The 24966-nt window shown below is 42.8% G+C and overlaps 1 long non-coding RNA gene across 4 annotated transcripts in view; it reads right to left on the minus strand.

Annotated features, from left to right (window-relative positions):
* LOC143678080 (uncharacterized) overlaps positions 1 to 24966 on the minus strand; it is an 86177-nt gene that overhangs the window by 21005 nt on the left and 40206 nt on the right. For 2 of the 4 annotated variants that reach the window (XR_013173048.1, XR_013173047.1), the window contains exon 2: positions 13552 to 14752. This is a non-coding gene — a long non-coding RNA (uncharacterized LOC143678080). The remainder of the gene's footprint in view (positions 1 to 13551; positions 14753 to 24966) is intronic. The other 2 variants (XR_013173050.1, XR_013173049.1) reach the window with 2 other exon arrangements.

A 24966-nucleotide genomic window follows, 5' to 3' on the forward strand; every position in this document is an offset into this window, starting at 1 on the left:
TCTAAGCTTGGGACCTGGTGCTCAGAAATGACCACTAGAGTGAAAGCTCCTTGAAGGCAGGGTACCAACGGGCTCTATATCCCTAGGGCCTGGCACACAGTGATGGCAGATGTGCCATCACACATTGAGAGCAAGTGAAATGAAAGGGGATTCAAGCCAAGGCCCCCACCCCACATCTCCAGCAGCCAGGCTTTGGGAAGGTAGAGAAGAGTACGCATTTCTGTGACATGGGGGTTGTGGGACCTAGTACAAGGCTGCCCAGGGAAGCACTTCCCTCCAGGGTTAAAAGAAGCAAGATCAGTGTGTTGGGAGTTCCCTGCCAACCCAGTTCGAGAAACCAACCTGGAATCAGGGGTTCCCCTTCTAGCCACACCTCTGTTTTGAATCAAGCCCAACAGCATTGACCTCAGGAAACTCAGAAATACCCTGCAGGGAGATCTCTCACAAAGCACAAAACAATGGACATAAGTATAACGAGCAGATATGATTATAATCCCTCCCCATTTCACATATAAGAAAACTGAGGCAGAGGAGTTTAGTCACCTATTCAAGTTCACATAGCTGGGAAAATAGCACAGCTGGGATTTGAGCCAATCCAGACCCTCAGGTCCCAGAGTTTAGGCCCCTCATGACCACAGTCTCCTGCCCCAAGGGGCTAAGAATTCATCTGATGGGAGTTAGATGGAATTAGGTTGTCTGCCATTGGCTTAACCCAGGGCATCCTGAAGGAAACAGATCCTGAAAGTTTTGAGAAAACAGGGGGAGGTAGCACTAAGGGACCCAGGAGGATCAGGCTGCCTGGAATAAGACCCTCCGGGATGATGCCAAGTAGGGCTTGAGGAGCCCATGACCACCTTTGGAGTGCAAAATAAAGAAAGGCATGGATATACCCCCAAATTACCCCCCACAAGCTTGTTCTGTTGCAGTGAATTTTCCCATTTAAAAAAAAAAAGATACACTTCTTTAGGCTCAAGACAACAATGTCTTTGGATTTGAGGAGAGAGGAGGCTTATACTTCAGCCATCTATCTGGTCCACACACCTCTACAGGTATCCACTGCCCCACCATGTCACCCAGAGGACTTACCACCTGACTCAGTCTCCTTTTCCAGTCTCATTTCCTTTACCTCTTCCATCTTCCCACAATCCAGCCACACTAGATGAGCTGATACCCCCCCATCTCTGTTTAACATCACCCTCCCACACCTATCCTCATTCTGTCCTATCAGCCTGAATTGCCTTTCTTTTCCTACTCTGTTGGGTAGACTCTTACTAACCCTTCAAAACCCAGCTCAAAGGTCACCATCTTGACCCAGACAGATTTTGATGCTTCCCCTGGTCTCCCCAAAAATGAGATCTAGGGCTGGAATGAGTCCTAATGCTTTGCACTATAGTTACTGTGTCTAACTCTTGCCTTGAAGTCCTTCCAGAAGAACTAATTCACCTTTGTAACCCTCACATAGCAAAGCCTCCTGGCTTGACCTGTTGATTTAAACCCACTGAACATCTATTTTGAGTGTCCCTCTCAGAGTGTTTCAAAAGACAGTTTCTGAGGAGATGAGAAGGGGCTTTGGGCCAGAAGGCCAAGACAAGGGAAGCTGAATGATGAGAGGTAGCTATACCCACCCCCTGTTGTCTCAATCTTCCTTAGCCCTTTTGGAGGAATGGGCTGTGATCATAGCTAGGAGGAGAGTAGTAAGTACAAGAACAAAAGCAGCATTATATGATGTTTGTTCCAGATACTATCCTAACTGCCTCACACAGATTAACACCCTGAATTCTCACAACAACTTCCCATGCAAATACCATGAACATCCCCATTTTACAGGAAGGAACATTGTTCTAGCTTGCTAGCTGCCGGAATGCCAGAAACGGAGTGGCTTATAAAAGGGGGAATTTAATAAGTTGCTAATTTACAGTTCTAAGACCAAGAAAATATCCCAGTTACCACAAGTATATAGAAATGTCCAATCAAAGGCATCCAGAGAAAGATACCCTGGTTCAAGAAGGCCAATGCAGTTCAGGGTTTCTCTCTCAGGTGGAAGGGTTCATGGCAAACACAGAGTTTCTCCCTCATCTGGAAAGGCACATGGTGAACATGGTCAGGGTTTCTCTCTCATCTAGAGGGGACATGGTGAACACGGAGTCATCTGCTAGCTTCCTCTCCTGGCTTCCTGTTTCATGAAGCTCACCAGGAGGCATTTTCCTTTCTCTTCTCTAAAGGTCGCTGGCTTGTGGGCTCTCTGCTTCTCTTGGCTATGTCGTTCTTCTTTGCTATGTCATTCTTCTTTGCTCTCTCTGAATCTCTGATTCTCCAAAATGTTTTATAGGATTCCAGTAAACCAATCAAGACCTACCCAAATCTGTGGAGACATATCTCCCCTAATCCAGCTTAACAACCACTCCTGATTGGGTTACATCTCCAGGGAGATGATCTAATTACAGATTCAAACATACAGTATTGAATAGGGATTATTCTGCCTTTATGAAATGGGATTTTGATTAAAACATGGCTTTTCTAGGGTACATACATCCTTTCAAACTGGCACAAATATCAAGGCACAAAAAGCTGATACCGTAACCTGCTCACATCACTAGCTGGCAAGAGGCAGAGACAGAATTAGAACTCAGAAAATTAGGCTTCTGAATCAACACTCAAGGCCATTATACAGACCTCCACCTGTCCCAGGTGGAAAAGGGGAAAATGTTCTAATGTCCTGATTTGCCTCAGCATCTTCCCAAAAGAGAAAGAAAGGAGAATTAGAGGTAAGGAACCAGGGAGAATCTGGTGGAGAGATGTCTGCCCACCCAGACTAAAGTCTCATGGAGCTTGAGAAACCAAGGAGCCCAGAGCAGGGCTAGAGAGAGATGGCTAGTTCCCAGAGGAGAATAGATAGGAAGCCTTTTGGCAGCCTCCATTTCTGTGGGCCCCACCAGCCTTTACCACAAAGCCAAAATGTAAAGGAGTCTATTTTTTAAGGAAAACACATACTTACATATTCCGAGTAATTTCCAGTGGAACAAGGGAAAAATAAACACAACACCCGAAACATATTTTCACTTACAAATGGGTTCAAGCAGAGAGAAGTGGGAGAAGAAAATAGAGAGTCAAGGGAAAACTCTCTGCTGATTCCAAACCTCAGAAACAGCCTGGAAGTTGGAAGGGGCAGGAAAGGATGGGGCGCCAGGGGTGGGACTGAAGTGGCCAGTTACCCTCACTCAGAGGACTGATGGAGGCAGACCTCACATACAGAAGGGGCTTATGTTTCCGGTACCAAGAGTCAGGAGCTAACCAGAGGCCCTAACATCTCAAGAGGGGAAAATATACAAACACATGTTATAAGCTTCACGCTAGCCCCCATGGCCAATAGGAGGGTGCAAATTAGCCAACCAATGGTAATATAGGCAGGATAAAAGTGAAAGCATGGTCACATTGCCATAGACTGGATGGTCAAGGACAACAGTTCTTTGCAACAACATTGCAAAGAAACCATGACAGAGAAAACAGATGAGTAAACGTCTCAATCACAGACACATCACTTCACTTTTCTGGGCCTTATTTAGTCTCCCCTATTAAAAAAAAAAAAGCGAATTAGATTTCTAACACCCCTTCCTTCCAGTCCCAAATTAGACAGGGATATTACCGGGGGTGAGGGGAATAGGGGGAGATTATGGAATAGGGGATAGGGTAATGGGCCTGGAGGACAGTACCTGAGAGCCAAGAGAACTGAGAAGAGCTCAAAGTCAATTTGCACTGCAGTTGAGACCCAGGAGGAACATCCTGATTGGCAGAGGTCCTGAGTTATTTAAAGTTTGGCAGCTTCAGCATTCAGAGCAGCTGGCCTAGATTTGCCCTGGCAGAAGATTCATACCACGTAGGGGTTTCAGGGTGTTCAGGGCCCTTAGGAGCCTGTTCAGCCCCAGAGCAGCCTGAAGAGGTTGAGTTTCCCCAGCCAGCAGTATCAACCCACTCCATCAACACAGCAGGCACATCACTGGTTGTCAAGCCCTCTGCCTCTATCACTGCACTAGACCCTCACAGCATCTCAGCAAAGAATGACGAAGGAGGATTCCTCATTCTCACTTTACTGATGGGGAAACTGAGGCTCACAGGAGCAGCTTATACTGGGTAAGCCACATGCCCAGTGGAGGTAGGAACAAGCTTATATCTCCTGTCTCCTTCCAAGAGGAGGTACCATACAAGCTCTTGGAGGGGTGTCACTGTCCTCAGCATGCACTTGGTTGAGAGAACAGAAAATACCACCCCATCTTGTCCTTTGTTTCTCCCAAGTCTTCTCCCCTGGGGTCCATGGGAAGATGCTTTAGCAAGAATCCTAGATAGGAGCCCAGACACACCTGTGTCCAAGGCATAGATTAGCTTCCGCCCTGGAGTAAGTCACTTCTCCTCTCAGAGGCTCAATTTCCTCATCTATAAAAATAGGGACTGCACCAGATTAGCGAGTTGCAATAGTTTAGAATCAGATCCTTATTTTTCCCCAAATGAACCTTACTCTAAACTCCAACCTAAAAACAGAGAAAGCAAGACTACACAAAATTAATCAGAATGGAGATTTGGCAGGGCAAGCAACTCATCGAACCTCCATCCATTTCCTGAGGCTTCACCATAAGACCAAAGACTCCACAGAGCACCATTCAAAAACTCCTGAACTTCTCAGTCTCCTTTAAAAGCAACATCGTTTTCCACAGAATCACCAAGGGACAGAACATCCCAAGATGCAGTCTGGGCCTCTTCTCTTTTCTCATCTCATCCTAAGGGCTCAATCACCACACAAATGCCATTAACTCCCAAATCTTAACTCTAAGTCACAACAACTGCCTACTCAAAGCTTACCCATGGCTGTCTGTACTAGTTATCAATTGCTGTGTAACAAATTATCCCAAAACTTAGTGGCTTAAAATCAACAAACATTTATTATCTCACAGTTTCCAAGGGTCAGAAATCCAGGAGCAGCTTAGCTGGGTGATTCTGGCTCAAGGTATCTCAAGGTGGGGCAGTCAAAATGATAGCTAGGGTTGCAACCATCTCAAGGCTCCCAGTAGGGCTCCCTCACATGGCTACTGACTAGAGATGCCAATTCCTTACCACACAGACCTCCCTCATGACACAGCAGGTGAATTGCCCCAGAGCAAGTGATCCAAGATAGAGGAACCAAGGTGGAAGCCATATGATTTTAAGGACCTGGTCTTGGAAGTCATACACCATCGCTTTTATGCGTTCTATTCATTAGAAAACAGTTACTGAGTCTAATCCATAATAAAAGAGAGGTGAATCAAGCTCTACTTCTTAAAAAGTGGAATATTAAAGAATATGTGGACCTATTAAAGAATATGTGGACCCCTACACTCTCCAAGGCCAGCTTGCAAAATTCTCCCCTTTAACTTGTGCCTATTTGAATAAATGGTCCACAAGAAGAAAGGCAGGAACCCAGGACACCTCCCTCTCCCACGCTGACACCTAACATATCAATCCAGCACTAAGTCCTTTCGCTTTCCCCTCTTTCCTAGCTTAGCCACTAGGTAGCACAGCAGGATGAATAAAAGTGTAGATTCCTAGTCTGAACCCTGACTACACCAGTTACAAACTTGAGAAAGTTATTAATCCTCTCAGTACCTGTGTCCTTGTCTTTTCAATGGAGATAATACTACCTGCCATATTGGGAGGATTAAATAATCTATATAAAGCTCCATAACAGTGTCTGCTACATAGTAAATATTAAATAAATATTTGCTATTATGTTTCTGAAATCCGTTATCTTTCCATCCACACTGTTATTGTTCAGTCTGAGCTCTTGTCATTTCTTGCTTTTGGAATCGCCATTGCCTCCTAACTGGGCCCCTTAAATCCACTCTGTTCTCTTCAAATCTGGTGTCCACAGAGCAGCCAACAGGAGCTTTTGCAAAGAGTACATTTGTAGATCATGTTTATCCATGACCCTTGACCACCAGTGCTTAAAAAACCTTAGAGGCTTCCCACTGCTCTTAAAAAGAAGACAAAATCCTTACTCTCTCCTTCATGGCCATGCATGGTCTGGCCCCTTGCCTACATCTCCAGCCTCATCCCTAACAACATTCCTCAGATATCCCCTAGATGTACATGCTCCTACCCACCACAGGGCCTTTGCCCATGAAGTTCCTCCAGCAGGAAAACACATCTTCAATCACACCACCTCCCCTCACCTAGACAAAGTCTACTCATCCTCAACTCACATATCTTCTTCCAAGGAAACCCTCCTTGACCTACTCATTTCCTTAGAACACACATCCCAGTCTGTTATTTCTTGACTAACCCTCTCTTCCCCTTGACATTAAGCTCCATGCAAGCAAACACCCCATCTGCCTTTGTTCACCATTGTTTACTCAGCTCCTAACACAGTGCCTGGCACAGGGTCAGTTTTCAGCGTTTGTTTGTGGAATGAATAACTGAAATGGTCCCTTAGGTACCTCTAAGCAAGGGTTCCAAGACTGGCAGGAAAGGCACTGCCCTTCACATCTTGCTCATCCTTCGTCCTCCACCCTAATTCATCAAGTTGTCCACTTAGGTGGACTATCCCTCATACTCACAGACCTGTACAAGTATAAACAGATACTGCGCCCCTTTTGGAAAGATCAGAGGGCGACTTCCTGCTTCACTCTGGGTCTGACTGGGGCTCTCCACACCACCAGGAAAATGGTGAATGGACTTCGCCTGTGGCTTCCTTGGATGCCTGGGAAATGTTCATAGTTGTCTGGCTTCCACACACTAAAGTTCCTGGCAGTCGAAACCCCTGGCCTTCTTTTTAACTGCCCTCACTGAAATTGGGGTCAGGAAACACATTCAGTCTTTACTTAGTTTCCTTCTTTACCCAACTACAGCCACAACCTAGGGACTCTATCCTCCCAGCTCTCTGCCCGGACACTTGGAAGGGCAGTGTGGGGTGGCAGAAAGAACATGCCACCTAGGTTTCCGACCGTGCCAAATTGCTCATGGCCTCAAGAAATTTACTCTTTCTCTGAGAACATACTATGACTCCTGCCTGCTTCCTCCACAGATTCAGGTACTCCCCCTGCAAGCTTTCACTACTCAATGTCTGCAATTATCCCCAAGTGATTATTGTATCTCTTTCTCCAGCAATCCTTTGATATTAGTGACACTCCCTGGCATGCAGAAAGGCCTGCACCTCCCTGGAAAGGCTGTGCCATGGTTCTGAGCTGAGTACAGAAAGCCGAGTCTAACCCACAGAGGAAAAAGGGCCAGGTCACACAAAGACCCTCAGCTTTGCCTATGATTCCCACAATTGCCTTCTTTGGCCTTTCTCATCAACACAGCTACCTTCTTTATTTTGGGTCTCTTCACCCCCGAGACTGCTGCTGGTGCCCCCCTGCGTGGTTTCTAATGTCTGAGGTGCTCCTGCTCCTACCACTAGAGTCACATGACCCTCACCTGCAGCTTACCCTATTGCAAATCCTAGAATGAATAATAACAAGAGACCAAGAGGAGGAAAGAGTTCAAGTTCCTCTCTTTGAGACACAGCTTCCTTCACCTTTGCAGCCCCTCCAGCCCTGAATCTCATGCCCAGGCCCAGTAGAGGGCCTCCCTCCTGCCTTGGAACCAGCCTGGGTCCCCACCTTGATAACCTGCTCTGAAACCCCACCCCAAGAATCCCTGTCTTACTCTTGCTCTGAAGTCCTGCTGCCAGCTGGCAGACATTTCCAGCCTGCCTGAACTTCTGAAGATCCCTTGTACCAGAGCCCCAGGAGGTGGGCTGCATGCACCTCATGTGATACCTGACTTGGTAAACTGGTCCTCTACCACTCACCCAGAACACAACCTCAATAATCTGTCTTCCAGCCTCCCTGCCACCTACATTTTTGTCTCTGCCTTCTTCTCTAGTTAGAGGCCTCCCTCAATTTGTTCCCTATGAGGGATAACCCATAATATCCCCAAAATGCCCCTCCTCTAGCATTTCTAAGATTACAGAGTAGATATGGAAGAAAGTTTTAATAACGTTCCATTCCTTATATCCCTGTGCCCCAATTTTTTATTTACTCAGCAAACATTTATTTCAGAACCTAGTCTGCACTTGCCTTTATCTCATTCACCAGGTTGAAATCATGAAAACAGCAAGAAACCTGCCCTCGTGGGGTTTGCACTAACATGAAATCTCTCCAGTGACTGAGCCAAAGTCCAAGCAGAGAAATTCCTCTGCTTGATCCCGAGTCCTCTCCACTCTTCAAATGGAGTCAACATTTCTGGTGCCACCATCTTTAATCCCAAGACATTGAGCCCATTACTGTCCCCTTTCAAGGTCAATTCCTGTCCAGCTTTTGCTCTCCATGGTTTCCCCTTCAAAGGAGGAACACTATGGCCCTTGGGATCCTCCAACACCTCCACTGGCTTTTCTTCCCCCTTCCTGTTGCCTCCTCCTCTTCCTGGGTCAGATTCATTAGTCAGCACTTTGCACCCCAGAAGATTGTCTATCCATCCCCTCTCCAGTAATTCACCTCCCTTTGTTTTGTCTCATCAGCATGGCTAGCCTCTGCTGCCATCCACTACGATTTTATACTCCCCAGAGGCTGTTGTTGGAGTCCACAATGACAGGGGAGCCAAGCATTTCCCAGTCAGTTGCCAGCCCTCCACAGAGCTTGGCCTGGAGCCTGTGCAAGCATCTCAGGAGATGAAAATCAACTTTCCTGGACCCAGCCCCTGGCTTTCCAATGAGAGCCCACAGCCTCCACAAGATGCTGGCATACTCTCTGGAAAGGCCATATGGGATGGTAAACAGGACTTTGTATGCCCTGTAGCCTGCAGACTCCACAAGACAAAGCCATGGTACTTCCCATAGGAAAGGACCTGACACATGTATTCTAGTTCTTGTTCCCACATGAACTTGGTACATTATTCACCCGGGCCAAGGTATTTGACCTTTGGGACCCAGACTCTCAAGGCAACCAAGGACACCTGAGGCCTTTATTTTTGTCTGAGGTTGTGACAAAAATATAATGCCATAGGCCTATAATGCCACAGACCACTGATGCCATGTTCCATTGCTTCTTCTTGGGAGTCTCCTATTGTACCTGGCTGCTCAAAGTTAGTCATATGGTTCTGATACAGAGAATTAAAAATTGTAGATTTCTCTCTTTTCTCCCCTCAAAACACTCAAACTAAGAGTTATCCATCCTCACAGGCCAAGCAGCTTGCCAGAAACCAGCTCCCAGGTGACTAGACAGTGGTGCCAGCCTGCCCTTCTGGCAGTTTCTACAGAGTCTGGACATTCTTACGCCACTTACACTCCTTTCCTCCCTTCACTATGCCTGGAGACCTCTTGACCATTTCTATCATCCATCTGCTCTTTCCAAATGGCCAAGAGCCACATGGGTGGAGAGGACAGAGAAACTAGGCAGAGAACACCATTAAAGTGAACAAATTGGGTCAAGATGAAAAAGGGCAACTAAAGAAAATTTCAGTGGATCCAAGACTGAGTGGTAAAACTGGACTCCTGAGGAAGAAAAACTTAGGATGATGGGGTCCTCCCATACCAGGTATTTTGGTTTACTAAAGCTGCTGGAATGCAATACACCAGAAATAGAACAGCTTTTAAAAAGGGAATGTATTAAATTGCAAGTTTACAGTTCTAAGGCCATGAAAATGTCCAAATTAAGGCACCAACAAGAAGTTACCTTCACTCAAGAAAGGCTGATGTCTGTCACATGGGAAGGCACGTGGTTGGCATCTGCTTGTCCTTGTTTCTGGTTCCATTGTTTCCAGCTTCTTATACCAGTGGTTTCCTCACTAGGCATCCGTGGGCCTTCACTTAGTTCCTCCAGGACACAACTCTGGGTTTTGGCTTGCTTAGTATCTCATGGGAAAGCACATGGTGACATCTGCTGGGCTCTGCCCATGTCTAGGCATTCACTCTCTCTGTCGGCACTCTAAGCATCTCCAAACATCTGTCTCTGTCAGCTCTGAAGAAACTGTTCTCCACATATCTGCATCTGAGGTTTCTCCAAAATGTTTATCCTTTTAAAGGACTCCAGTAAACTAATCAAGACCAGCTTGAATGGGCAATCACATCTCCATCTAATCAAAAGGTCACATCCATGGGTCATACCTCCATGGAAATAATCCAATCAAAATTTCCCACCCTAAACAATAGGTCTGGCCCCATAAGATTGATTCAGGATTAAAACATGGCTTTTCTGGGGTACATAATAGTTTCAAATGGGCATATCAGGCTTCTCTTTCTCCCATTAGAGGAGTTGCACTAAAGGACATGAGTTAGCTCTGGTGCAAACCAACTTGGGGCTCTGGCCCAGGGTGATTCAGAAACTGAAGCTTAGGAGACAGGAGCAGCTGCAAGGGACAAGCTATACTGAAAGGAGAAAGGAGGCCAAAGTGATGATGACTCCAGTGACCTTGGGAACCAAGTAAGACTCAAACCAGGTTGAAGCTGACAGGGCAGGGTGCAATGGTATTCAGAGTTATGACTGAAATGATGGGGATGATTATTGGAATTTGCCACTTCTGAAAGGGGCAGAAGAGGAACATAAGAGGGGTCAGTTTGTAGGCATTATTTTTCCTGGAACTCAATGCCAGAGGGATCACTCCTCAGCTGCTTGGGAGCCAGGTACCGTACATGACTCTGAGAGTCCTGTCAGTTCCCACCTTGAGAGGAGAAGGTTCTACCATGGAACCCTAGGAAGGAGTGAGGGCCAGCTCAGGAGAAGAGAGCCCAGCCAGCCCTTTGCTTTTGCTTTTATAGCTGAGGACTTGGACCTTCAGCAGTCCCTAGCAGACAGACTTCCACTGGCACGTTCCCAGAATAGGAGCCATAACAAAAGGCAAGTGAAAAGGGACTGGATCCTGACTCCAAATGACCTTTCGCATTGGAAACAGTAAGGGTGGGAAGAGACAAGCATTCTTTGGGCCTCCTCACAATTATTTCAGCCAGAACACTTTTTACTTCAACCTTTTTTTTTTTGTCTAGTGGCATTTCATTTAAAGAAAAAGTTATACTGCCAAAGCAAATCTCTGAACCAGACGATGCCCAAGCATCCTTCTAGCTCTAGGTGTCATTTTAACTCTGCTGGTCACCTCTCCTCACATCTCCAGCCCTCGGGAGGAAGAGTTGACCCACCAAGCCCTGGTCCTCCCCCTAATATCCACTTTCACTGACTGCCACCAAATCACGGCTCCAGCATCCACAGCAGGGTCATTTTTTACCAACGGACAATCACACCCTTAAATCTCTCATAGTTTTTCAATATACCACAGAGGGATACAGGCTGCCAAGGCTCCTGGGAACACAAAAGGCTGCCCTTGGCATGAGCCTGAGACCAAGGTCTCCTTGCTTTCCCCGGCTGGAGCAGATGCCTCCTGATCATGAGCCCCAACTGGTCCCTAGTGACGCAGGCTCTCCACTTCTCTTTGGACTGTAAAAGCCAGAAGCTTGAATTGGCAGCATTTCCCAGAACATGGCTGAGGAGCTCTAATCCCATTAGATGCTCCACAGAACAAGGTTTCTCTGAACACTCATTCTGGGAAACACTGCAACTCTAAACTATACCACCCCTGCTGGCTTCCCAATTCCCTCACATATTAAGGCTTTGAGGATCCTACAATGAGGAAGTAGGTTATATAATGGGTTCTGTTCTAAATGCTTTATCTCAAATCTTTTGATATAGGTGCTATCATTAACCCATGTTATAAAAGAGGAAACAGAAACACAGAAGGTTAGGTAATTTGTCCAGGGATTTTCAGCTAATAAGTGGCAGAGGCAAGAGTAGGCCCTGGCAGTCTGATTCCTGCATGGGAATTCCCAACATCCACACCCATGCATCTAAGGTCACTGACAGCAGGAACACAGGGTTCCAAGCAAAACTGTGAAGCAAAATAAACGTGACCAATGCCCTATCCCCTGGGGCCTCTCTTCCCCAACCTGGAGGGATGGAGGCTTCAGGTAGAAGGTTAGGCTCTTTCACCTCTCCAAACTGGAACATTCTCTGGTCCTATCCCAATGGCCATGCTCTAGGGCAGGCTGTGCAGGAAGGAGCTTGGGGATAGGAGGCTCTGGTCAGCACTTCTCAAATTAAGTCTGAGCAAGTGGCTATGCTTCCCCTTGCTTCCCATGCTGCTCTCACCAAGGCTGCATAGAATGGAGAGAGGACAAAAACCTCCTTTGAAGATGAATAGACTATATGGTGGGGTGGGGGTGGAGTAGCCACCAAAGTGGGTAGAAAATTCCAACTGCAGGGACTTCGTGTTTGCCTATTTCTTAGTTCTGGGTTTTATGGAGCCAGGGTTGGGATGCTTAAGGCTTGGAAGGGTGGACACAGGAATGGTGTAGGGCAAAGATGCTGGTGGAGGGGAGTGGATACTTTTATACTCAGTCTGAGTCTACTCAGGTGAGCACGTGGCTCCTTCTCTTCCACACATGCTAGCCCTGCTTCTCCTGCCTTTCCTTACTCTCAACACCTTGAAGCTTGTCCCCCAAAGCAGGTGGCAGAGATTTCCCAGGCTGCTATTCAGTCTTCCTCCCCACTCAGGCTAAGCTGTTCACATTAATTAAGAGGGAGAGGAGGCTTTATGTCCATTTCCTGTGTGAAAATTCCTTTCTTTCTAGGAAAGCTGCTGCCATCTTCAGTTGGTGAATCAAAACACTCATTCAAAGGGGGATCCCAGCCTGCCCTTAGCCAGTTTTGAGAGCCCTCACTTATATGACCTCCATCTTCCCTTCCAAAGTACTCACTTAGTAATGAAATTTATGTCAGCTGATTCTCCTTATTAGCAGCCTCCCTTAGTCTGTTAACAACCCCCCCTCCCCTTCTCACCTGTCTCTCCCTCTCACTCTTCTTCTCTCCCTCTCTACCCACCTCTTCCTGTCTTCCTCCCTCTCCCTCTCCCCGCCCCCCACCCCAGCACCACCTCTCCTCTTTACTGGGGCAGTCTCATAGTGAGACAAACAAGTAACTAGTCTTGGAAACCCTCCTACCCAGGCTTTCTAAAACCATTTTCTAGAATACGAATAAGTGTTTCATGACAAGTGTTCCAGGAGCAAATCCAGTGTCTTGGAGTCTCTGGGCAGAGGAGCAAGGCAGAGCCAAACAGTCATGATGTGTGTGGGCTCCACAGTTATAGCGCTGTGCAACCCTGGGCTCCTCCCATACCCGTTCTGTGCTTTAGGTTCTTAATCTTGTCAAATGAAATGATAATAACACCTTTCTTGAAAGTTTGTTGTGAGCATTGAATGAGATATAGGGGAAGTTACTGGGCACATAGCACTCAATATGAGCTATTATCATCCTTCTGAATGGGGATAGATGGAGGCCTCTAAGTTCCCCCAGAAAAAAGACAGTAGCCATTGGTAGATATCGCCTGCCTTTTGGTCTGGCCCAAGGACAACCATGAATGGTGGATACTTCAGGTGGATGAGAGAGGGGTGTGGCCTCATCACCGGGCTAAAGGAAGACTTTTGGGGGCAGACAGGGCATTGCCTTTCCAATCATACCACCAATTGCTGCTCCGCTGCAGCAGTTACTAAACACAGCCACATACCTTCTCACCACTGATCCTTCCACAATCCTATTTTGCAGCTGAAGAAACAAGGGTGAGGAATTGGGACCCCAGGCTCTTGACATCAAGCATAGGGAGTCTGCCACTTCAGCAAACTAACCTGGAGCTCAGCAAAACCAGCAGGGGCATGCAGGAGAGCAGTAACTGCAGAAGGGAGGAAGGAGAGATTAGACAGAGGGTCTCTGCCCAGTACCAGGTCACGTCACTAACCATCCTTACACTCCCCTGGCTTCAGTTTTTTCCAAATTCTGCCTCTCTTTCTCCCTCCCCCTGGAAAGCCATTGCAGAGAGGCCTCTCCCAGGCCTCTGTTTACAAAATCATAAGCTTCCTTTGTCCCCCGTCTCCTCCAGTTACAATAATCTCATCAACTCTCCAGAGCTTTTGGGGGCATTGAAAATATGACTTCACGCCTCAAGAATTTTCTGCTCTCACAAGATAGCATCAGGGAAAGAAAAAAAGAGAGAAAGTCTCTGTCCATCCTTGGTAGAAAGGCCACAGGTTCCTGCCTCCCAGCCCAGAACCAGGATGAGGAGCCCAAGGGTCCTCAGAGACAAACTAGGGACCGTCATTCACCCTGTACCACAGACTGGGAGCAGGAGGGAAAAAGTCACTGAGGAGAGGTGTCAGAGACAAGAAATAAATTCACCCTGTCTTGCCATTCTCTGATTTGACTAATTTATTATATGAGTGCTTAATTATTCATTCCGTCAATGACTCACTTGGCTCAAAGTGCTTAAAGTGAGGGCTAGAGCAGACCGTCTGGTGAGTATCTGCTCTGTCACTTGCTAGCCTCCTAACTTGGGTAATGGACTCAACCTCTCCAAGCTTCAGGTAACTCATCTGTAAAATGGAGATAATAGGTACTGACTTTGTAGGGGTATTACAAGGACTAATGAGATAATGTATGCAATGGGCTTAGAACCATACCAAGCAGATTGTAAGCACTTGACAAATTATAGCTGTCATTCATTCCAGCTAACCTTTGCCAAGCAGAGCAACATCCAATGCCAGAGTGTTGGAATACTAATTTTCAAGGCACCTGGAGTCTAGACACCCAACCCTGGTATCTTCTAGCCAAGGCCCATTTGCTTTAGGCCTTGAACAGCAGGAGAGTTGGACAGGTCTTCCTGTGGTGGGGAGAAAGGCTCAGAAAGCATTTGCTGAGTAGACTCTGTGTGGGTACTATAAGAGATTCAGAAATAACAAACTGTAAATCTTATGCCACAATTTCAGGTGTATAAGAAATATTTTTAAAAATGTATTTAAGTCAAATTAAATCTGTCTCTGAACCCCCATTCCACCTAGAAGCAAGAAATTCAGTCTCAGTCATTAATAGGATTTATACCCAATTTCTCTCTCACCAGAGTCATGCAAAGGGAAACATGTGTCGCCATTGCCAACTTGTTCCCACTGGTTACTGCTGAGATACCCAGTCCGAGGGGGCTCAGAGTCTAGACACCCAGAGGCTCTGCTGAGTGCCAGAGAAACAGGTCCTAGACACCACCACTTCCTCCAGGCTGACCATTTTGAGGTCCTGTCCACCCTGGGGTGCTGCCAGGGAAGAGGGTATGAATCTCAGGAACTGTTCCCCCACTCCCTTCCCTAAAGCCACCTGCTTTTCAAAGAACTCAGGCATCCAGAAAACAAAAGCCAGAAAAGACTGGTCTGTAAACAATTGCTACTCTCCACCTAGCAGTGCCAGCAGCCCCCGAAGTAGGGACTTCCAAGGTAATAAACAGTCTACCTGGAAGTTAGGGGCAATGAAGGGAAAAATGCAGGGAGAGCAGGAAATGAATCTTCCTCTCTTGCAAAAATAGGTGACATGATACCTCCAAAGAAGTAACTTCAGGAGGGCCTGACAAGACATCCATGTCTCCTTCAAAGGTAGAAGCAAAGAACCATGAGGTGATATTCCAAAGTGTCAGAAAGCCCTCCAGGAAGCAAGTCAACCACCACCCCCACCCCACCCCCAACCTTCCTGAATGCCTGTACTCATGTCCTAGAAAGGTCTCTGCCAAGTGGGATCATTTGACTTATTGCCATCACTTTGCTGAGGTCAGGGCAATAGGAAAGATTAGGTTTTGATCAAGAATCAGCACTGATCCAGGAAAGGAAAATGAATTTATTTAGTCCCTACTAAGTACCAAGTGGTTTCACAAACATTCTACCTCTTCACCCCAACAACTCTGCAAAATGAGTGTTCTTAGTCCATACATTACTGAGGAGGAAAGAAAGTCCCCACTAAGGGAAAAGTCACATTATAACAGAGCTGAGACTAAAATATTCAACCAATAGTTAATAATAAATAATGATACCGTAAACTATGTTACTATTACTAGTCTCATTTTACAGATGAGAATCCGAGGCCAGCAGTTAAATGATCTGTGAGAAGCAAGAAGGCTGACTCTGAAGCCTTCCTCTTCACCACTTCATTATTCTCCCTCTCCTTAAGGGGTAATTGTTTGGAAAGCCCCAACAGTTTTGAGAATTAGCAGTCTACCCAGCTTCCTGCAAGTGAATAGAGAAACACTGCCCAAGGCGTTTTAAGTTTTAAAATAAAACTTTCATGAAAACGAAAATACATTTTTTTTTAACAATTAAAGCATTGCTTTTGGGAGAAGACAAAAACCTCTCCATTCTTTTCTCTCCTCCCCACTCTGTCTCTCCATCTCAAATCAAAGGCCTGGAATCCTTAAAGGTGCTGCACTCCAAATTTTGCACTAAGGAACACAGCTCCCTCAGGGCTGCAAAGAGCCCTTATCTGGGTGGATGAGGAATCAGTGGCCCAGAGGATAAAAGCAAGTTGCCCAGGGTCAGGGACATGAGTACACACCTGGGCACATGCACGTGTGCACACATGCACGGCTATGCATGATCCACCTATGGAGTGCATGTCCTGCACATGCCCTTCGGCACGTACACACCTCAGCCTGTGTTTCGGGCAAGCAGTGAGCCCACCCTTTACATGCCCTGGTTCTTCTCACACGCAGGTCAAGACTGCCCCCTGGTGGGTATGGAAGCCATCTCTAGGCCTGCAGCACCCTGAGTTCTCATTCCCTTTTAGGTTCTTCTAAAATTCCAATACCAGGAATGAGAGAGGTGACCTCGTTATGGGTCCTACAGATGTTAAAAATAAGGGAATATTATTAACAACTCTACATCAATCTATTTGACAACATGGATGTAATGGACAAATTCTTTGAAGGAAAGGAACTACCAAAGCTCACTCAAGAAAAAACTGATAACATACTAGCCTACATCTATTATTTGTATTTTAAACCATCCCATGTGAAAAAAAAAGAAGAAAAATCTCAGGTCCAAGTGGCTTCCCTGGTGAATTTAACCAAACCTTTAAGGAAGAAATAATATCAATTATATACACACTCTCCCAGAAAAATGAAAAGGGAGGAATATGTTCCAGTTTGTTCCATGAGGCCAATATTTACCCTGAGATCATAACCAAACAAAGGCATTAATAGAAAAGAAAATCACAAACTCACGACTCTCAGTAACATAGATGCAAAAATTCTGAACAATATTTTAGCCAATTAAATGTAACAATTTGCAAAAAGGATAATATGTCATGGCCAAGTGGAGTTTAATCCAGAAACACAATGTTAGTTTAGAATTTTAAAAATTGCAAAATGTAATTCAGCCTGTTAAACTAAAAAACGAAAAACCCTCAGCAACCTGGGACTGTAACAGAATTTCTTCAACCTGATAAAAAGCATCTTTTAAAAAAATGCAGCTAACATAGTTCCTAACGGTAAGAGACTGAATACTTTTGCCTTATCCTGAAAAAGCAGATTAGGATGCCCACTCTCACAACTTCTATTCAATATCACACTTGAGTTCCTCAAAAATGTGGTAAGACAAAAAAAGGAAATAAAAGACATCTAAATTGAAAGAAATAAATCTATCTTTTCTTGTAAATGGTATGATTACCTACGTGAAACATCAGAGGGAAACTAGAAAAAAGTAACTGAAACCAGCAAGTGAATTCAGCAAGACTGCAGGATACAAGACCGTTATATAAACATAATTGCATTTCTGTACACTAGCAATAAACAATCAGAAAATGTCATTTTAAAGCATCAAAATATGAAATACTTAGGGAAAAATCTGATAAAAGATATTAAGGATGTGTACATCATAAAGTAATAAACATTACTGTAGGGAATTAAAGAAGATCTAAATAAATAGAGAGATATTCTTCATGGTGGAACAGTACAATATTGTTAAAATGCTAATTCTTCCCAAATTGACCTATAGATTCAATGCAATCCCAATAAAAAGTCCATCAAGCCTTTTTGTAGAAATTGATGAACTGCCTCTAAAATTCATATGGAAATGCAAATGATCTATGAAAACCAAAGCAACTTATAAAAAGAAGACCAAAATCAGAGGTCTCACCTTCTCTGACTTCAAGACTTATTATAAAACTAAAATAATCTAGACAGTATGATACTGGTGTCAAGATAGACAAATAGATAACTGGAACAAAAGAGTCCAAAAATAGGTTCACACATCTATCAACAGTTGACTTTTCAAAAAATGAGAAGGCAATTCAGTGGAGGAAATACAGACTTTAAAAAAAAAAATACTAAGAGAACAATTCTCTTATCCATATGAAAAAAAAATGAGCTTCAATCCATATCTCAATACAAAAAACAATTCAAATGGAGCATAAACTCAAAGTAAAACCTATAGCTATCTAGAAAAAATCTTTATGACTTTGGTTTTGATTTTTAAAAATTAGATACCACAACAAAACCATGATTAATTAAAGAAAATATTGATAAACTGGACTTCTAAATTTAGAATTTTTGCTCTTCAAAAGACACAGTCAAGGGAATGAAAACACAAATTACAGAGTTGGAGAAAATATTTTCCATCTGATAAAAGACTTGTATGCTGTAGGTTAAAGAACTCTCATAACTTATAAGATAACAAACACCCAATTTTTAATGGGAAAAGATACAACAGACTCTTCACCAAAAAAGGCAGACAGCTGGCAATTAAACACATGAAAAGATGTACAACATCATTATTTATAAAAGAAATGCAAATTAAACTCACAATGAGATATCACTAAACTACATTTAATTTAGAATGACTGAATTAAAAAGACTGACTATACCAAGTTTTAGTGAGGATTTGAAGAAACTAGAACTGGTACTCTTATACACTGATAATAGAAGGGAAAAATAGTACAAGTACTTTGGAAAGCAATTTGGCAGCTTCTTAAAAGTTAAATATATACCTACCTTATCATCCAGCCATTTCATCCCTACATATTTATCCAAGAAAAAACAAAAGCATATGCCTATACAAAGATGTGGGCATTAGCATTCCTAGCAGCTTTATTTGCACTATACATTTGAAAATAACCCAAATGTCCATTAACAGATGACTGGATAAACATATGATGGTATAATAGCTGTATGACAGAATTTTACTCAGCAATAAAAAAGAATAAACTATGGATACATGTGACAATATGGATGAAATTCAAAATAATTATGCTGAGTGGAAAAAAGAATAGATAATATATGGTTCCAGTTATAAAAAATTCTATAAAACGCAAACTAATCTAAAATGACCTAAAGTAAATCAATAGTTTCCTGGAAAAGAGGGGTAGGGAGAGGCAGGAGGGTAGAATCATAAAGGGGTATAAGAAAATGTTTGAGTGTGATGGATATGTTTAGTCTGCTGATTATAAAACTGTACATTTAAAATCTGTACAGTTCTGTCAATTATACCTCAATTAGACTCCTTAACTATATCAGTGTAATTCACCACATGAACAGAATACAGAAAAAAAAAATCATATGAGCATCTCAACAGATGCAGGAGAAAAGACATGACAAAATTCAACAAGCATTAACAATAAAAACTCTTGACAAACTAGGAAGAGAACTTCCTCAGTATGACAAAGAGCATCTGTGAAAATCCTATACTTAACATTATGCTTAATGGTGAGATATTAAATGTGTTACCCTATAATAGGAGCAAGGATACCCACTTTAATCACTTCTATTCAGTACTGAACTGGAGGTCCTAGTGAGTGCAATAAGGGAAGAAAAAGAAAGAAAATCAGGAAGATTAGACAGGAAAAAGTAAGACTATCTTGATTCATGGATGATGTATGAAAAAAAATCTAAAGCATCTATAAAAATTATAAAACTAATGAGTAAATTTTACAAAGTCACAGTTAACAACTGTATAATTTTTGTCACTATACAAAAATTGCATGTGAAATTTAAGCAAAAAAGATAATTGGAAAATAAAGTTTTAAAATACTATTTACAAAAGGGCATATATAAAAAAAACATAACTAACATCATACTTAATGGTGAGAGATTGAAAGCATTCCTCTTAAGATCAAGAATGAGAAAAGGATGCCCATTATCACCACTATTACTCAACATTGTACTAGAAGTTCTAGATAGAGCAATAAAGTAGGAGAAAGGAATAAAAGGCATAGATATAGGAAAGGAAGAAGTAAAATTTTCATTATTTGCAGATGACATGACCCTATACTTGGAAAATCCTAACAAATCTGTGACAAAGCTACTTGAGCTAATAAACAATTTCAACAAAGTGGCAGGATACTAGATTAATATATAAAAATTTAATGTTTCTATATACAAATAATGATCTAACTGAGGAGACAATTAAGGAAAAAATTCATTCAAAATAACAACTAAAAGAATCAAGTATCTAGGAATAAATTTAACCAGGGATATTGTGTTGGATTGGAACTGTTATGATTCCAGAAAATTCATGTTCTTAATCCTCATTCAATATTGCTTAGAATGGAATCTTTTGATTGATTGTTTCCTTGGAGGTATAATCCACTCAATTATGGGTGTCACTTTTGCTTAGATGGAGCTATGACTCTGCCCATTCAAAGACTGGAGTCCTTTAAAAGGGAAACATTTTGGAGACTGTAGAGTTGACAGAACCAACACGAGACCCAGATTTGTTTGATGATGCAGAAAGAAAATGCCCCCAGGCAAGCTGTTTGATACTAGAAGCCAAAGACCCCAACAGACACCAGTCACATGCCTTCCTAGCTGACAGACGTATTCTGGACCCACTGGCCTTTCTTGAATCAAGGTATCTTTCCCTGGATACCTTAGCTGAGACATTTTTCTGGCCTTAGAATAGTAAACTTGTAATAAATTCCCTGTATAAAAGCCATTCCATTTCTGGTTATATTGTATTCCAGCAGCTTTAGCAAACCAAAACAGATTTCAGTACTGAGAAGTGGGGTGCTGGGGCAGTTTACAAATATCAAATATGTTGGAATGGCTTTTTAAAATGGATTTTGGAAGAACTGTGAGGAGTTTGATAGACAAAGCCTACAATGCTTTCAGGAGACTGTTAGCAGAAATGTGGACTCTAAAGATACTTCCAGCAAGGCCTTAGATGGAAATGAGGAATGTGTTATTGCAAACTGGAAGGAAGGCAACACTTGTTTTAAAGTGGCACAGAATTTGGTAAAATTGCGTACTGCTGTTGGATGGAAGTTAAAAATTAAAGAGGACAACTCTGGATACTTAGCTGAGGAAATCTCCAAACTAAAAGTGGAAAATACAGTCTGGCTTCTCCTTGTAGCTTACAGTGAAATGCTACAGGAAAGAGATAAGCTGAGAATTGAACTCTTGGATACAAAAAAAAAAAAACAGAAACTAATGGTCTGGAAAATTCTGAGCTTCCAGAAAGGAATACCCCAGAGAATAGTGCCCTGCATGATGATTTAACCAAACATGGTAGCAGTCAGCAATTATAGGACAAGTGAGGACTGGAGATGTAGTTATCCAAAAAGGATTTGTGGAAAAGTCCTATTGTCTAATGGGTATGATCCCAGTATGCTGTGTAGAAAACCAACAAGAATGTTGTGGAATCTGTATAAATGGAACCACTGCCAGTCTTGACTAAAAGGCACAAATTGAAAGGAAAATTACTTCAGAAGCAGAAACATGGGTAAGCTCTGGAGCCAGGAAATCTCAGGCCAAGAGAGCAAACCTACCCACACACAGGGAGAGGGTGAGTTTGCCCCAGAAGCAGAGGGTGGGCCTTCTGCTTCGTTTCTTAAGAAGAGTTCTGCTTCCCCAGGTCTCAGAGAAGGCAGAGCAATAAACCGGGGTCTGGGGAGAGACTGGTGATCACCTCACTGTTCTGACAGGGTTGAATTTGTGTCCCAGAGGTAGCAGAGAGCCTGGGTGCTGTGCCGATGCTTGGAGAGGGTGGAATCAAAAGAAAGGTAGTTCCTCAATGTGCCACAGCTTTTCAACCCTCACTCCAGCCTTTGGAGAGAACAGGGCTATTGTGTAAGCCCTTAAAGAAGATGGGACTGCTGCTTTCTAAAGCCATGAGGAGAAATGACTCTCAGACTTTGAAATCCAATGGAGTTTGCCCTGCAGGTTTTTGTAAATGTTTTAGTCCAGTGACTCCTGTTTTTTTTCTCAATGTCTCCCTATGGCAATGGGAGCATGTATCCTATGACTGTCCCTCCTTTATATATTGGAGGCACATAACTTGTTCTGAGTTTTACAAGTCCAGAGCCAGAAGAGAATATTTTGCCTTAGAACACACCATGCATGTAGCAGACTGTGATGAGATTTTGTACTGTTTATGACTTTGTATTGCATTTGTATTGCTACTGAAATGGTTTAAAACTTTTGTGATATCTACTGGAATTAGTATATTTTGTATATGGAAAGAACATATGTTTGGGGTTTCAGAGGGTGGAATGTGTTGAATTGAAAATGTTATATACTCCAGAAAAGCCATGTTCTTTTAATCCTCATTCAGTATTGTTTAGGGTGGAACCCTTTGATAAGATTGTTTCCACAGAAATATAATTCACTCAAGTGTGGGTGTGACCTTTTGATTAGATGGAGCTGTGACTCTGCCCATTTAAGGTGTGTTTTGATTAGTTTACTGGAGTCCTTTAAATGGAGAAACATTTTAAAGAGTTCAGACCCAAGAGTGCCAACACAAGGCCTATATGTTTGGAGACACAGAAATACAATTCTTCCCAGAAGCCAAAGACCCCAGCAAATTGCCAGCCACCTGTCTTCCAAGCTGGTAGAGGTGTTCTGGATGCATTGGCCTTTCTTGAGTCAAGGTATCTTTCCCTGGATGCCTTACTTTGGATATTTTTCTGGTCTTAGAACTGTAAACTTGTAACATAATGAATTCCCAATATAAAAGCCATTTCATTTCTGTTATACTGCATTCCAGCTTTAGCAAACCAATACAAATGTTAAGGACCTATACACAGAAAACTAAAAATCACTGCTAAAACAAATCAAAGAAGATCTAATAGGTGGAAAGACATTCCATGCTCATGGATAGGAAGGTTGAATGTTTTTAAGATGTCAATTCCACCCAAATTAGCCTACATATTCCAGGCAATACCAATTAAAATTCCAACAACTCTTGGAAAAGTTAGTTATCAAATTTATCTGGAAGGGAAAGACACTTGAATACCTAACATATCCTTAAAAAAAAAAAAATGAATGAAGTGGGAGGACTTACAGTTCCTGATTTTAAAGTTTATTATAAAGCCACAGTGGTCAAAACAGCATGGTACCAGCACAAAGACAGAAGTACTAACCAATGGAATTGAATCAAGAATGCGGAGCTGGACCACAAAATCTGTGGTCAATTGATCTTCAACAAGGCCCCTAAATGCAGTGAACTAGTACAACAGTCTTTTCAATAAATGGCATGGGAGAACTGGATATCAATAGCCAAAAGAATGAAAAAGTACCCCTACCTTATACCCTATGCAAATATTAACTCAAAGTGGATCAAAGACCTAAATATAAGAGCCAGTACCATAAAACTCCTAGAATATATGGAAACATCTTCAAGACCTAGTAATAGGAGGTAACTTCTTAAACTTTATACCCAAAGCACAAGCACTGAAGAAAAAAAAATAGATAAATGGAAACTCCTTAAAATTAAGAGCTTTTGTGCCTCACTAACTTTGTCAAAAGGGTGAAGAGGCAGCCAACTCAATAGGAGAAAATATTTAGAAAACACATATTAAATAAAGGTTTGATATCCTTTGTACATATAAAAATCATACAATTCAACAACAAAAGAACAAACAACCCCATTATAAAATGGGAAAAAGATACGAATAGACATTTTTCCAAAGAACAAATACAAATGGCGAAAAGCACGTGAAGAAATGCTCACATTCACTATCTATAAGGAAAATGTAAATCAAGACTACAATCAGATATTACTGCACACCTGTAAGAATGGCTGCTATTAAACAAACAGAAAACTACAAATATTGGAGAGGATGTGGAGAAATCGGAAAACGTATTCATTTTCTGTGGAAATGTATAATGGTACAGCCATTACGGAGACAGTTTGGCAGTTCCTCAGAAAACTACTTATCAAGTTGCCCCACAACCTGGGAATACCAATACTCGGTATATACCCAAAAGAGCTGAGAGTGGTGGCATAAACAGATATTTGCACACTAATGTTCATAACAGCACTATTTACAATTGCCAAAAGATGGAAACAATTCTAGTGCCCATCAAGAGATGAATGGATAAAGAAAATGTGGTATTACATACAATGGAATATTATACATCAGTAGTACAAAATGAGGTCCTGAAGCATATGACAACATGGAAGAACTTTGAGGACATAATGCTGAGTGAAATAAGCCAGACACAAAAGGACAGATACTATATGATTTTGCTATTATGACTCTGGAACAGGTAAATTCAGAGGCTTACAATGTAGACTATAGGAAGCGTTGAAGTACAGGGAAGCTAGAGATGGGCAAATGGTTACCCAGTGAAGTTGAACTTAAATGTAAGGGAATGGATAGATGTGAAGGTAGTTCATTAGTGGGGTTATGAGTAGCATTGCCATATTGAAGGTGAATAGGACTGAAAGGGGTTCTATAGAATCATGTACCCTACCAATTAATTCTACAGTTATAGTAAGTTCTTACATGAACTTCTTCAAAGGTTTGAGCTTGAACAGAGCAACAATAGAGCGAAAACTAATATTGCATGCTATGGCCTATAGTTAACAGAAAGATATTAAGAGTACCACAACAATACCAGGGGTAAATAATTTGGTGGAGGGACAAGTGACAATGGGAGGTTTAGATTTGATATTTGGTGAGGCTGTGTTTATTGGTCACCTCTTTGGACCAATGAAAATGGTCTAATACTGAGAGTGCTGATGGATGGTACAACTAAGTGAGGACACTGTAAGACATGGATTGTTTATTTTGGGCCATATCTATGGTGCTCAGAAGATGAAGGGGCTGAGGGGTACAATGACTGAGAAGCAGAATGGTGAAATGTGATGTATACACGTGATGGAATACCACGGCTAACAAA

The sequence above is a fragment of the Tamandua tetradactyla genome, chromosome 3, assembly GCF_023851605.1.
Source record: "Tamandua tetradactyla isolate mTamTet1 chromosome 3, mTamTet1.pri, whole genome shotgun sequence".
Lineage (NCBI taxonomy): Eukaryota > Metazoa > Chordata > Mammalia > Pilosa > Myrmecophagidae > Tamandua > Tamandua tetradactyla.